We start from the raw sequence: 16712 nt of genomic DNA on the forward strand, positions 1-16712 counted from the left end.
ATAAATGACTAATTCTCACGAGCAGGGATGTCAGTAACAAGCAGTTTTACAAAAAATTTCTAATTTTCAAGCTGAGCAAACAGTAGTATTATTTAATACTCATACCATTTGACCTGGGACCTGGGACCTAACTCCTCCAACTCAAGTAGACTTGTCTGGTTTCTTACACAGTCTATTTTTAAATTATTTACCTATTTATTTGGGTGCACTGGCTGTTTCTTGCAGCATGTGGGACCTTTAGTTGCTGCATATGGTATCTAGTTCCCTGACCAGGAATTGAACCCCAGGCCTCCTGCATTAGTAACCTGAAGTTTTAGATACTGGACAATCAGGGAAGTCCCTCTTATATAGTATTTAGAATCAGTTTCATACAGTTGTTAAATTACCGTACAAAAGTTCCTAGGTTTCTACTTTCACAGCATTAATTTGAAATTTAAGATGAAATAAATTGAATTTTATGAATTCAACTCAGTAGATCTCAAAACAATATTTTTTGTTTACTATATACTTGTGAATTTGGTATAAATTATAGCTCTGTAGATTTTTTTGCTTTTTGAAAATAAATCGGTATAAGATTATGCTTAATTTTGAGTTAGTTTTCTAACTAATACTTAAATGAATCATTTAAGTATTTTAAAATGTGTTTCAATTATCATGCTCTACCATCCATACTAAGAATAAAATGGAGAGATGAAACAAAATCTATATAAAGGGTAATAATAAATTAATTTATCAGGTTTTATATACATTTCTTACCTTGTAGAAAACAAATATCTTCCTTAACTTTTTAATCTCTATAGGAAATATGACTTCAACAATGGTTCAAAAAAGCAATGTCTTATTTATGAGTTAATACGAATCATCAAACGATGCTGATGAAAGGTTACACCATGCCTATGTAGCAGCAGCATACTGAAAATAAAGATAACATAACAATCCAGTTATCTTTTTCACTTAAATTCTTGCCCACAGTATCTATTCTGCTTCCTTCTTTGCCTTTTCTAAGATTCACACTAATAAAAAAAACAGAGGTAGAGAAACTGGTGATCACTACCTACCCTCCATGAACTTTCCAAAGTAATTTTGTCTACTTGGTCAATTTTTAAATCAAATTTATCCTATAACTCCAATTCACAAATTAAAAAGTGAGTGTGGAGTGTGTGTATGTATGCGTGTGTATATACACATATTTGAAAAAATTACCCCAAATAATTCCAACCTCCAAAAATACACTATTGGATGAAGAAACCATAGCCTTCAGAAAGCATAAAATCACATTTAAAAAGCATCACACTCCAGGAAAGGAATGTCATTTCTGATTTGTAAAGCACACAGGCAGCGTGAGGATCCCTTCATTTGTCATTCCTTCAGATTCTGCGGCCAGGGAGCTTGCCGTCAACAGCAGAGAAAATCACTGTTCTTTCTGAATTTCCGTCATCATCACAGAGAAGCTGTAGGCTAAAATCATTCTTTTTTTTCTCCCATGCTCAGATAAAATAATCTACATTAAAGACAAAAGATACTAAATGCAAGTGTACATATCCCCAAGCCAACAATCTAATAGATTTGTTTAAAAAGTTATTCTATACTGATCAGAATCCTCCAGATGAGGTCTTCTTGGAAGGCCAACATGGGGCTGGGGTACCACCATCAACCTTTGTATCACAGAGCACTCAGCTATCATTAATCATTTAAAATAATCATTCAAAGTGATTCATGGTAGGCAAACATTTCAAAGGCACTGACAAAATTTAAAGGTAAGTCATAAACAAGAATATTGAATTTCTTTGACCTGGTAAAGTTGTGTCATTTATGAATTATTAGTGATGATCTCTAAAAATGTTTTTCTGGGACTTCCCAGGTAGTCCAGCGGTTAACACTCCTTGCTTTCACTGCAGGAGGCATGGGTGCGAGCCCGGGTCGGGAACTAAGATCCCATTTGCCACATGGCCAAACAACTAAAAAAAAAAATAATAATAATAATAAAATAAAAATGGTTTTCCTCTCAAAAACCCAAAGCACTAAGCAGTCAAATTCTAGTTCCTCCTTAGAATGCCTGACTCAATAGATAGAAAGATGACACTAATGTGTCCATTTCCAACACAGAGACATCAAGGTCTTTGTACATCTCTTTCTTTATCAACATTTGGACCCCTAAAGAGCTATTTGAAAATTCAGTGATAATCAGAATATTTTCAAAGGAAACTTTATAAAACGCGGATGCCCAGGCAGCACCCATCATCCAACCACGCATTCAGGCATGGTGGAGATGATGATGCACGCACTTGTTTAGTGAAGATGAGGTTGCACTTTGTGGGCTTTTCATGTTTGGCTTGGTTCAAGTTCTCAGTATTCCTTGGGACATTAAGCTTAAATTTCTTGGAAATTCAATGTGTTATAAGGTTGAACTCAGTGTAGCTATCCTCCAAGAAATATACCCCAGAGAGCAATTTCCAAAGAATTTAGGTTTATAACAGCCTCAGAGAAAAAAGGAGGTTGGTTTTTCAGTGGGTACTGCGTGAACAACCACTTATTCGCTTTTTCCTGAAGTAACAGTAGAAGCAACAGCTTCTACAAAAAAAAAAAAAAAAAACACAATATGGAGGGGAGCTCAGACTATTACTTACCTTTACACAACTGCAATTCTAAAATAAAATAAGAGTTAAAAAAAAATCGTTTCAAGTTGGAGCCAGGAGAAGCTCCTTAAGCATGTTGGAGCCAGGAGAAGTCACGGGATATTGGTAGAATTCAAAGCAGGAGATTGGTGGATTTCAAACGTCTATTATTTTCTTCTGTGGAGACACAGCTCTGCATACATTTGCCAGGAATTACTGGTTGCATAGTTATCATAGTAAAATTAGTATACGTGGCAAGAATGCAATCCCAACACATTGGAAATAATTCCTCACTCTTTGGAATTCTTTGGGAATTAGAGTTGAAAGAGCACAGAGCGAGATAAACAAGGGGAAGTAAGCAGAGTTGATGGGACCTTTCCTTGACCTCAGGACTGCCAAGTATCCCTGGTCTGTGAAGAGAGTGATGCCAGACGATGACTGCACGGAGAAACCAGGGGAAAACCTCAGGGGAGCCTGAGCTTCGAAACCCAGTCAGGGAGGCTGTTGCTGACCATCCAGGGAGTCAAGGGAAGAGCTGTGCTCGCAAGTGGGGCTGGCCTTCTCAAGTGGTTCCTGAACCATCAGAATCACCTCAGGAGCAAGCAAAAAGCAGACTCTTGACTCCACGGCAGGCACGCTGAATCTGCATGGGGTGCAGAGGCAGAGGATGGGGCACTTAGCCCATGCCAGGCACTGTTCTGGGTGCTCACTGTTTTAGGTACTATTATTACGGTCACCAACGTATGACAACACAGTCAGCCATCTTCTTAATCAGGTATTGGTCCCTTTAACAGGCAAGGAAGCCGAGACTCAGAGAGAATAAGTAACTGTCAGCAAGCCATGGAGCTGTGATTCGGATCAGGCCTACTTCTAAAGTCTTCCCAACCCCGCACTCTGCCAGAGCTGGAAGTGAGGCACTCCAGACACATGCAAACTACAAGTTTTATTATTTTTTATTTAGCAGCCAGAAAAAAAAATCAGGAACAGTATCCTTTCCTACAGTGTACTCATTTCATATGTAATCTTTTTAAAATAAACTTTATTTTTTGAACAGTTTTAGAGTCTCAAAAATACTGTGATGCTAGTAGAAAGAATTCCCATACACCCTGTGCCCAGTTTCCCCTATTACTATCTAACAGTGTAGTATATTTGTCATAATTAATGAACTAATATTGACACATTATTAAGTCCATGTGTAACCTTTTTCAAGTATATTATTTGTAATCAACTGACTGTGCAAGACTCAAGATTAGGTCTGATGGCTCAAGTGTCTTGGGCAAAGAATTTAGCTGTTGAACCTTATCTTGCTACTGCTGCTGCTGCTAAGTCGCTTCAGTCATGTCTGACTGTGCGACCCCATAGACGCCAGCCCACCAGGCTCCCCTGTCCCTGGGATTCTCCAGGCAAGAACACTGGAGTGGGTTGCCATTTCCTTCTGCAATGCATGAAAGTGAAAAGTGAAAGTGAAGTCGCTCAGTCATGTCCGACTCTTAGCGACCCCATGGCCTGCAGCCTACCAGGCTCCTCCGTCCATGGGATTTTCCAGGTGAGAGCACTGGAGTGGGGTGCCATTGCCTTCTCCAGAACCTTATCTTACTCATCTCTAAAACAGAAATAACAGGAGTAATGGTTTCACAGGGATATGTTGATCTATTTGAAGAGGGTCCCATACCTAACACTCTTTTCCCTTGCCTGGGTCTGGTAGAGGCCAAAATATATCTGCTAGGCCTGTTAAAGCGGATAAAGAAACGTATGGTATATAATACTGACTTCTGGATAAAACAGATTTACATGACAGGACAGACCAGCAGGCAAAGCCGAACAGCACAAAGCAGCGACACGCAGAGTAGCCAGGAAGCTTTCAAGCGGAAGGGGCGAGGAAGGGGTGCGGCGCCGCACGCCCGGTCTCCCGTCAGCGCAGGGCATCAGCCGGTCGAAGCTGTTCCTTCTTCCCTGGGGAGAGTGGCCCGGAGGGGCGGATACCAATGGCAGCTGGGCAACACCAGCTGCTAGACTCACGCGGAAAGATGCCATTTCATGGCAGGGAAGGACCTAGAGGTTTCAGCACCAAGTGAAGTGACTCAAAGCCAGATATCCCGATATTCCTTTCATGTGGAATCTCAAATATGACACAGATGAAAACAGAAAGAGGCTCACAGACAGAGAGGACAAACTCATGGTTACTAAAGGGGGCGGGGAGGGTGGGGAGGGGAGTTTGGGATTAGCATATACACACTACTGCATGCTGATATAAAACAGATGACCAACAAGGACCTGTTGAATAGCACGGGGAACTATACTCGATATTTTGTAATGACCTATAAGGGGAAAGTGTCTGAATATATATATATATATATATGTATATATATGCACACACACACATGAGTCACTCTGCTATACACCTGAAACTAAAACGACATTGTAAATCAAACTATAACTTTGATTGGAAAAAAAAGAAGTTAGATTTACAATGAAGAATTGATCCACATGTGTGAGCTCAAACATCTGTGTCTGGTACAAAGAGATAACAAAAAAAACATTTGCACCAAACAACTCATTCTGCAACAGATATTGATTTTTATGTTTCCAGCCTAGACGGTGGTATTTTTGCTTCAAGATAGTCCAGATGCTACAAGTGAGTAGGCACAAATGTAGGGTTGTAAAAATTGTGTTTTTTTAAAATAAGAATCACTTTGTTATGACTATAGAAAGCCAAATAAATGATTGATTCCATTAGCTGTATTTTCTCAGCATGATTCCCAAAACTGGGTCATCTATGGAGACACCCTGTTGAAAATGTAGAATCTTAGGTTCCACTGGATCAGAACATTTGAGGTCTTTTCTTCTTTCTTTAAAGTTTTATTTCGGCTGTACTGCAGAGCTTGTGTACACTCCGCAAGAGACTGAACCCTAGCCCTGGCCTTGAAAGCAGAGTCCTAACCGCTGTACCGCCAGGGATTCCCCAAGGTCTTTCCATCTTTGGAAATGTAATTTGCAGAGAAAAATGAATTTTTTTCTTAAAAAAACCATAGTTCTGAGCTACTAAGATGTATAAAAATATCAATTTATTTTATAAGCTCTCTTCACTTTGCTTCAGTTTGGAAATCTTTTCAAATAAGTAAACTGTATTAATCTCAGAAAAACTCACATCATAGTTTGCCTGGGCGTGGGCTATAAAGTATTAGCAGACAGGCTGCTGGAGAAGTTAAATCTTTAGGGAGTTTGCATTTTGGGAGGCAAATGCTAAACCTATGTTTATATCCTCACCATTTCCTGAGAAGGTATACTCTTTGAACAGACGAAAATAAAGACATTGCCAAGCCAACATTAAAAATAGGAACATGGTTGGAACCTGCACACTCATTCGGCTCCGAGCACTTCCTGCAGACGCCCACAGCTCTCTCCAGCTTCTATCTGATACAGCAGAACCAGCACATCCCTTTCCTAAAGAGGCTTCTCTCTGGCTTCATATAAACGCAGAGACCACTGATGCTATTTCTGTGTCAGCAACAATTCTTGTCCTTCCTGTGTCATCCGAGGAGCCCTGAATTCTTTCTGAATGCGAACACGCTGGTCCTGTCCACACTGGCATGGGCAGCCGGGGGGAAGGGGTTGGGGAAGGAGGGTGATGGGTGAGTATTTTTTTGAAAGAGGCTCGGCATGAACTCAGCAGATTCAAAGAGTAGGTCAAAGTACAAAGTAAATCAAAATTCGGAAATGTGAATTTGTTTTCTGCTGCTATTTTTTTTTTAATCTTTTTTTCTAAATTCAGGGAGAAAAATCAGCCTAAAGTCAACAATTTGCTTATTTCTGCTGGTTCCTGTTTTACTTAGTAATTTTCTCTTTACCTTATTCTGAACATCCATTATTATCTTCGCATCCCCATACTCTTATTAGATGTCTGAATTAGCAATCATTTGTTAAGCGCTCTGTCGGTTAGCTCTTGCCGTATAACAAATTACCCCGCAACTTAGTTGCTTGAAAAAACAAGCACTTATGTAGCTCGTAATTCTGGGAACTGAAAAGGTGGTTGCCCTCCAGGCTGTCTTTGCTGGGCTTTGCTGGGCATATGTGGCCTCTGACCGCTGCTGGCGGGACTGGAGGCTGGCTGGCCTAGGACTGTCTCACCCGTACGTCTGGCTATTGGCAGGTGGCTGACTGGCACCTGGATGCCTGGGTACCTCAAATTTGCTCCTCATATCCTCTCATCTTTTAGCAGGCCAGCTGGGGCTCCTTGACATGGTAACCTCAGGGTTCCAACCCCAGTGAAAGACAGCAAGGCCTCGAGTGCCAGTCTCTGCCTGCTGTGAATTTGCCGATCTCCTTGCCCAAATCTAGTCACGTGTCCACGTCCATACTTCAGGTGTGGCAAAACAAACTCCACCTCTTGATGGGAGGAACTTCAACTTTCCATTGAAAGGATGTGCCTTAGCCAGATGCAGGGAAGTGATGGCCATTTTTGCAATATACCTAGTGTGTGAAAATTTTTCACATTTAAAAAACAGATGAGGTATCTGCCATAGTGTAATGACTGGAGTTTATTTTTTATTTTTGCCTTATGTCTTGACAGAGTTCCAAACCAGGCAAATCCACAAAACCTCATCCAGCAACACAAATCCCTACGTTCCTTTCACCATTTGAGCTTCCGGATTACCCTCAGAGCTAGCTGCCACTCAGAGCCGCTGCAGATGGACCGCAGTGTGGTGAGTACGGCTGGGTGGACGGCGAGAGAAGGCTGCGAGAGCTGTCTGCACAGGCTTCTCAGCGAGCCTTTATCCCTCCATGATTCCACCACGGGTTCAAAAGTGACAGACACAGAAGGACACTGTTGGCTCACAAAAGCAGAGGTGGGGTCCCTGAGCCAAAAAAAAAAAAAAGAGCTCATTTATTTTGTTTTGTTTTTGTTTGCTTACTAGCTTTTTAAAAGTCCATATATGAGTGAAATCAAAGTATTTGTCTTTCTCTGACTTATTTCACTTGGCATAATATCCTTAAGGCCCAAACCAAACCAAACCAAACCAAAGCGAACAGCTACAATGAACAGCAGTGGTTACCGCAGGGGGAGGGGTGGGAGGTGGAAAGGGTAAAGGGATTAGCCGTACAGCAAGGAATGAAAATTAAATTTTTGGTGGCAAGCACATTTTAGGGCATACAGAAGTATGACACGATATTCTACATTCAAAATTTACAAAATGTTATAAAACAATGTTGCTGCTTCAATTAAAAAAAAAAAAGTATGTATGCCTGATTTTGCAACCAGGCATACTTGGTGACTGAAAGAAAGGCATTTAGCAAGACCCAACCCTTGGATAAGAGACAGAAAGTGAGACAAAAACTCTGTGGCACTGTCACAAAGTGAGCTCACGCTCCACGTGATAATGTCTGAGAGTCCTTCCATCTGAGGAGGGTGGCAATTCTAATTAGTCTGGACATCAGTGCAACTTGGCCCTGTTTTTTGATTTCCTGGTTTATAATGAGGGAGAATCAAGTTGTGCTAAGATCTTTTCTCCCTATGCCATCCTCTCCTCACCCATGAACAAGTTTTGCAGATTGTGGTTTTTAGAAAATATTCTCCACTTTCTCAAATGGCCCACTTGTTAAAGGCCCCTGATGGGCATAGAAGAAGTCGATCCCTTTCTGAAATGCAGTAAGGTTCAGCTTTACTTAGTGTCCTCTAAGACAAAGTGTCTTCTAGGTATCAGTTCAGTTCAGTTCAGTCGCTCTAGGTATCAGTGATGGCCAAATAACACTGTTGCCTGAATTTTCCATTACCTCAGTTTTAGAAATGTAGGAGGGAATAAACGTAAAAGCAGAGCTTTGAAATTAGGAGGTTGGGAGTAACTTATACACACTCAGTTCAGTTCAGTTCAGTCGCTCAGTCGTGTCCGACTCTGTGACCCCATGAACCGCAATACACCAAGGCCCTCCTGTACATCACCAGCTCCCAGAGTTCCCCGAACTCATGTCCATCGAGTCACTGATGCCATCCAACCATCTCATCCTCTGTCGTTCATTCACCTCCTGCCCTCAATCTTTCCCAGCATTAGGATCTTTTCAAATGAGTCAGCTCTTCCCATCAGGGGGCCAGAGCATTGGAGTTTCAGCTTCAACATCAGTCCTTCCAATGTACATCCAGGACTGATCTCCTTTAGGATGGACTGGTTGGGGCTCCTTGCTGACCAAGGGACTGTCAGGAGTCTTCTCCAACACCACAGTTCAAAAGCATCAACTCTTCAGTGCTCAGCTTTCTTCACAGTCCAACTCTCACAATCATACACAACTACTGGAAAAACCATAGCCTTAAATAGACGGACCTTTGTTGACAAAGTAATGTCTCTGCTTTTTAATATGCTGTCTAGGTTGGTCATAACTTTTCTTCCAAGGGGCAAGTGCCTTTTAATTTCATGGCTGCACTCACAATCTGCAGTGATTTTGGAGTTTTCTTCCACAATGCTTTTTTTTATGCTGCACTCACAATCTGCAGTGATTTTGGAGTCCCCCAAAAATAAAGTCAGCCACTGTTTCCACTGTCTCCCCATCTATTTGCCATGAAGTGATAGGACCGGATGCCATGATCTTAGTTTTCTGAATGTTGAGCTCTAAGCCAACTTTTTCACTCTCTTCTTTCACTTTCATCTAGAGGCTCTTTAGTTCTTCTTCACTTTCTGCCATAACAGTGGTGTCATCTGCATATCTGAGGTATTAACATTTCTCCCGGCAGTCTTGATTCCAGCTTGTGTTTCATCCAGCCCAGTGTTTCTCATGATGTACTCTGCATGTAAGTTAAAACAGCAGGGAGACAATATACAGCCTTGACATGCTCTTTTTCCTGTTTGGAACCAGTCTGTTGTTCCATGTCCAGTTCTAACTGTTGTTTCCTGATCTGCATACAGCTGTCTCAAGAGGCAGGTCAGGTGGTCTGGAGTTCCCAGCTCTTTCAGAATTTTCCACAGTTTATTGCGATCCACACAGTCAAAGGCTTTAGCATAGTCAATAAAGCAGAAATAGATGTTTTTCTGGAACTCTCTTGCTTTTTCCATGATCCAGTGGATCTTGGCAATTTGATCTCTGGTTCCTCTGCCTATTCTAAATCCAGCTTGAACATCTGGAAGTTCACAGTTCACGTACTGTTGAAGCCTGGCTTGGAGAATTTTGAGCATTACTTTGCTAGCATGTGAGATGAGCGCAATTGTGTGGTAGTTTGAACATTCTTTGGCATTGCCTTTCTTTGGGACTGGAATGAAAACTGACCTTTTCCAGCCCTGTGGCCACTGCTGAGTTTTCCAAATTTGCTGGCATATTGAGTGCAGCACTTTCACAGCATCATCTTTCAGGATTTGAAATAGCTCAACTGGAATTTCATCACCTCCACTAGCTTTGTTCGTAGTGATACTTCCTAAGGCCCACTTGACTTCCCATTCCAGGATGTCTGGCTCTAGGTGAGTGATCACAGCATCGTGATTATCAGGGTCTTGAAGGTCTTTTTGTACAGTTCTTCTGTGTATTGCTATTCATGCATTGTAAAGGCTCCACTACAGTGAATCGTCTCTTACCACTTTTGGAAAACTAAAGCAATAATCAAAACAGTCACCATTTGTATGGAACATAACTTGAATTAATCAAACCATGATCAAAGGACCTGTGTTGCCTGCAAACCATGCACTCTGAAGGGCAACAAGTATGAAGGAATGAGCCTTGAGAAGTCATCTGACTGTCCTGAATCTTATAAAGCCTGGAATACATATGAAAGGAACACTGGAGAAGAATTCACTGGGGCTGTCTCTTAACTAATAACACAAGCACCAGAAACTTCAGTTGGTCCTGAAATTCACTGCTTCCCTTTTAGAAGCTGCTTCTAAATGTGGCAGCTCTCCCACTACCTAATTAAAATGCCTTCCCAGAACAGCTTTAAATCTGACAAGGATGAATCGTTGCCAAAGGGGCCCCTTTCTTTGCCGGGGCTGCAGATCATTTGCCTCCAGCTAACAGGAACTGAGCCAAAAGTGGGGCATGAGAAGGTTTCAGTCTCTGAGTAAGGACGGTTCTAAGATGCTCAAATGTAGAATGAGCTCTGTGGTAGCTCAGATGACCCTGTAATATCCGTAAATTGTGCATAGCTACGCTACAAGGCAGGCAAAGTGGTGTGCAGGTGGACGTGACTCTAGTGTGTGCAACGGTCTCCGATTTCTTTCATGATTGTGTAAAACATCCAGAATATGTCAGAGTATGTCTCCATTTGTAGAGCATGGTTTTGAAATCTTCACGGGGCAATGGACTGGCGCTGGGAGATTTGTGCTCAGATTCTGGCCCAGTTACTGAGTATCTTTGCTGGATTAAACTTTGGGCCTCTGTTTCCTCATCTATGAAATAGCCAGTGAGGCAGAAAGTTAGGTTAGGAATTTTTAAAGTACTTTTCCAGTTCTAACAGCTTCCTAGTTTATGGTTAAATGTAGTAACGACCAACAGCTTTCCTTCTCTCTTTGGATTATTTAAATTGTCTCATATATCAAATTACAATGGATTTAAAAATTATATTGAGCCTGTGGCCTATTAGCCATCTATGTAGTATGTTAAGGAAGTTAATTGCTTTGATTACTGCCTGGGCTAGTGATTTAGTAAGAACTAAACTGTGCTGTAAGAAATAAAATCCGGAATTCCCTGGCAGTCCAAAGGCTAGGACTCTGTATTCTCCCTGCTGAGGGCCCAGTTCAGTCCCTGGTTGGGGAACTAAATGCCCACAAGCTACAAGGTATGGCCAAAACAAAAAAGAGAGAGAGAGCGAAACCAAGGTCTGACTACTGCAGTTTTGAAACACAAGGTTTTCTCCTCTGACATAAAAGAACTCTAGAGGTAGGAAGTCCACACACTGGCTTGGTGAAGAAGGTCCATTGCATGTGGCTGCTAGCCTCAAGTTTACCTCCTGTGAAGTGAGGTGAAAGTCGCTTAGTCGTGTCTGACTCTCTGCGACCCCATGGACTATACAGTCCACGGAATTCTCCAGGCCAGAACACTGGAGTGCGTAGCCTTTCCCTTCTCCCAGGGTATCTTCCCAACCCAGGGACTGAACCCAAGTCTCCCACATTGCAGGTGGATTCTTTATCAGCTGAGCCACAAGGGAAGCCCAAGAATACTGGAGTGGGTAGCCTATCTCTTCTCCAGCAGATCTTCCCAACTCAGGAATCGAACTGGAGTCTCCTGCATTGCAGGCAGATTCTTTGCCAACTGAGCTATCAGGGAAGCCCAAGATTACCTCCTAATACAATATCATTGCTAGGATGCCAACTCTTGCATCTATATTGCAGGAGCAAGGGGAAACTGACAAAAGCGGGGGCATCCTTTGACTAGGGAATGCTGTTCATAATCTGGCCACCCTGCCATCCTAAATAAAACTGGGGTCCTGTTGCTAAGAAGAAATAGGACCAACCATCTGGCTCTGTCATAGCCCGTTATCTCAGCTGGATTCCTTGGCCATTTCCTCAGTCCTGAATAGCTTTCTCCCAAATTCAAGAGCCAGTCTAGACAAATTCCTCTGTTTTTCAACACCGTTAAGCCATGCAAGGAGCTTGGGAGGGAAGGCACTATCTTGCTGACTGAGGATTTGAAAGATCATTTTCAAAGGTGAAAGGCAGCAAATTTATTCTAGTGTAGGTGCCATTTGAAGAATTTGCTATTTTTGAATTATTACAGTAAGAGTATTTTCCAGTTTTCCTAGGAAATAAACTAATTTTTACCTTCCTAAAAAATATTTTAAAACTATTTAAAGTAATTCTGTTCTTGCTATGAATAAGTTCCACAGCTTAGCAACAGAGAACAGAGGGGAGACATACAAAGCTTTTTCTTCTTTAAAAAAAATAATAGCTCACCCCCAACTTTGGTTTAGGTAAAAGAGTCACTTGGGCAAAAGGAATTCACTTCCTGAAGTTCTGTTTTTATCTTTGCTGCTAAAAACCCACAGGCTGCATTTCTCACTATGGTATTTTGCTTTTTTAATAACCTTAGTTCATCTGACTGGTCAAAAATGCCAAAGAGGTATATGAGTTTTAAGAAATTAAAAACAGAACCCGATCGAAACCTCAGCGGCCTGAAGGCTGACGCCGTTTGGGGACAGTGCTTCAGCTCAGACACTCTGGTTCTGGGCTCACGTTTACCACAGATCCCGGTTCCCCGGCTCTCTGGTTCTGGGCTCACGTTTACCACGGATCCCGGTTCCCCGGCTGTGACAGTTAATTCTGTGTGTCATCATGGCTATGCCACAGTAGTCAGATACTTGGTTAAACAGCAATTTATTTTTTGTTTATTTTTAACTGGCCATACTCCACAGCTTGCCAGCTCCTAGTTTCCTAACCAGCGACCGAACCCGTGCCCTCTGCCGTGGCAGCATGCTGCTGTAGCTACTGCATTGCCAGGGAAGCACAAAACAGCAGTTTAGCTGTTGACGTGAAGGCATTTTTTAGACGAGCACATGTATGCATGTATGCTTAGTCACGTCCGACTCTTTGTGACTCCGTGGGCTAGCGCCCACCAGTCTCCTCTCTCCATGGGATTTTCCAGGAAAGAATCCTGGAGTGGGTTGCCATTTCCTACTCCAGGGGAACTTCCCCACCCAGGGATCAAACCCATGTCTCCTGCACCTCCCGAATTGGCAGGCAGGTTCTTTACCGCTGTACCCACGGGGAGGCCCCCTTTTTAGATGAGACTGCCATTTAAATCAGTACATTTCGAGTAAAGCAGATTACCTCCACAGTGTAGGTGGGTCTCATCCCATCAGTCAAGGCCTTGAGAGATAAAGACTACATTTGTCAGGGGAAGCAGGAATTCTGCCTTCAGACTCTCTTCTGATTTATGACTCCAACATCAACTCTGCCCTGGTCTCTAGCCGGCTAGCTTTCTCTGAAGACCTCAAAACTTGCTCCCACAACTGCATGAACCAATCTCTTAAAAGTTTAATAGACAGAGAGGTAGACAGACACTCAGAGGACACAAACAAAACCTTGTGTGCACCAGGACCCAGGGAAAGGAGCAGAGACCTTCATAAGAGACTGACCCAGGCCAGACTTTGAGTGTTTCAGTATCTCCTGCAGAGGCACGGGTCAGGAGTGGTCTGCGGTGGGGACAGGGGCTCTGGCTGCAGCAGACCTCGAGGTGGGGCATGAGGCATGAGTCCTCCTGGAGGAGCTCACCATTACCTCCACTATACAGCCACTGAGCAGATGACCCACAAACTGGAGAACAATTACACCAAAGAAGTGCTTGTACTGTTGCAAAAGTTCTAGGGCCCACAGCAGATTTCCCCACCTGGGCATCTGGCAAAAAGACTGAGAATCCCCAGGGAACTTGACTTTGAAGGCCAGAGGGATTTGATTCCAGAACTTCCACAGGACTGGGGAAACAGACTCTTGGAGGGCACAGACAAAACTGCGTGTGCAACAGGACCCAGGAAAAAGGAGCAGCGACCCCGCAGGAGACTGAAGCACGCTTGCCTCTGAGTGTCCAGGAGTCTCTGGCGGAGGTGTGGATCTACAGCGGCCTGCCTCAAGGTCAAGGGCGCCGCATACAACAGTGCTGGGAACCAGGCGTGATGGAGGTCGCCATTACGCCATTGCTGCTACCACAGTCTGGCCTCAGGCCCAACTACAGTGAGGGAACACAGCACCACCCAGCCGCAGAAAATTGGATTAAAGATTCACTGAGCAGGGCCTCCGCCCACCAAAGCAAGACCCAGTTGTTCCCACAGCCAGTCCCTCCCATCAGAAAGCTTCCGCAAGCCTCTTATCCTCATCCATCAGAGGATACAAACAGCTGAGAAAAGAAGGGAAGCAAAAGGCAAGAGAGAAAAGGGGAGATATATCCATCTGAATTCAGAGTTCCAAAGAATAGCAAGGAGAGATAAGAAAGCCTTCCTCAGGGATCAATACAAAGAAATGGAGAAAAACAACAGAATGGGGAAGATGAGAGATCTCTTCAAGAAAATTAGAGATACCAGGGAACATTTCATGCACAGATGGGCACGATAAAGGACAGAAATGGTATGGACCTAACAGAAGCAGATGATATTAAGAAGAGGTGGCAAGAATAAACAGACGAGCTATACAAAAAAGATCTTAATGACTCAGATAACCACAATGCTGTGATCACTCACCTAGATCCAGACATCCTGGAGTGTGAAGTCAAGTTGGCCTTAGGGAGCATCACTACAAACAAAGCCTAGTAGAGGTGAACCTAAAAGATGATGCTGTGAAAGTGCTGCACTCAATATGCCAGCAAATCTGGAAAACTCAGCAGTGGCCACAGGACTGGAAATGGTCAGTTTTCATTCCAATCCCAAAGAAAGGCAATGCCAAAGAAGGTTCAAACTACCACACAATTCCACTCATTCCCCATGTTAGCCAAGTAATGCTCAAAATTCTCCAAGCCAGGCTTCAACAGTACATGAACAGTGAACTTCCAAATGTTCAAGCTGCATTTAGAAAAGGCAGAGGAACCAGATATCAAACTGCCAACATCCAATGGATCATAGGAAAAGCAAGAGAATTCCAGAAAAACATCTACTTCTGCTTCATTGACTATGCTAAAGCCTTTGACTGTGTGGATCACAACAAACTGGAAAATTCTTCAAGAGATGCAAATACCACGCTACCTTACCTGCCTCCTGAGAAATCTGAATGTAGGTCAAGAAGCAGCAGTTAGAGCCAGTCATGGAACAATGGACTGGTTTACAGTTGGGAAAGGAGTACCCTGCTTATTTAACTTAAATGCAGAGTACATCATGAGAAACGCTGGGCTGGATGAAGCACAAGCTGGAATCAAGATTGCTGGGAGAAATATCAATAACCTCATATACGCTATGACACCACCCTTATGGCAGAAAGTGAAGAGGAACTGAAGAGTCTCTTGATGAAGGTGAAAGAGGAAAGTGAAAAAGCTGACTTAAAACTCAACATTTAAAAAATGAAGATCATGGCATCTGGTCCCATCACTTCATGGCAAATAGATGGGAAAACAGTGGAAACAGTGACTTTATTTTGCAGGGGGGGGCGAGGTGGTGGTGTGTGCTCTAAAATCACTGTAGATGGTGATTGCAGCCATGAAATTAAAAGACGCTTGCTCCTTGGAAGAAAAGCTATGACTAACCGAGACAGCATTTAAAAAGCAGAGACTTACTTTGCCAACTAAGTTCCATATAGTCAAAGCTATGTTTTCTCTAGTAGTCAAGTATGGATGTGATAATTGGACCATAAAGAAAGTTGAGCAGTGAAGAATTGGTGCTTTTGAACTGCGGTATTGGAGAAGAATCTTGACAGTCCCCCGGACAACAGGGAGATCAAGTCAATCTTAAAGGAAATTAGTTCTGAATATTCATTGGAAGGACAGATGCTGAAGCTAAAGCACCAATACTTTGGCCACCTGATGCAAAAACCTGACTCACTGGAAAAGACCCTGATGCTGGGAAAGATTGACAGCAGGAGGAGAGGGGGATGACAGAGGATGAGATGCTTGGATGGCATCACTGACTCAATGGGCATGAGTTTGAGTAGGCTCTGGGAGTTGGTGAAGGGCAGGGAAGCCTGGCGTGCTGCAGTCCATGGGGTCGCAAAGATAAGGACATGACTGAGTGACTGAACAACACCAGACAGACAGACAGACATGTTGGTTCTTTTTCTCTGGAGAACTCTGACAAATAAACCACACCAAATTTTGGCTCATGCATGTTTGTAAAGCCCGTTTGTACTACTTCTCCTTTCTGCAATCCATTATTCAAAACAGACTGAATAGGGCTTTTAGGTCTAAAGGAGTAGAGGGCATGGATCATGGCGTGAGATTGGGTTGGTATCACAGCAGCAAGCTTATATTCCCTGGATAAATCTCTTATCTCTCTGCACCTGCATGTTTATTCCTGCAAAATGGGTTATGATGCTGATTGAGGGATAAAATAATAACAACAATAATGACAGCAAAAAATACATTACTTTTTCGGAGCATTTACTAAGTGGCATGAACATGGATTCTCTTTTCTCTCAAACAGCATTAGAAGTTGAAACTGAGGTTCACAAAGGGCTAAGGAGCTCTTCCGAATTCACACAGCGGCACGCGGTAGAC

This window comes from Capra hircus, chromosome 5, assembly GCF_001704415.2.
Source record: "Capra hircus breed San Clemente chromosome 5, ASM170441v1, whole genome shotgun sequence".
NCBI classification, from domain to species: Eukaryota; Metazoa; Chordata; class Mammalia; order Artiodactyla; family Bovidae; genus Capra; species Capra hircus.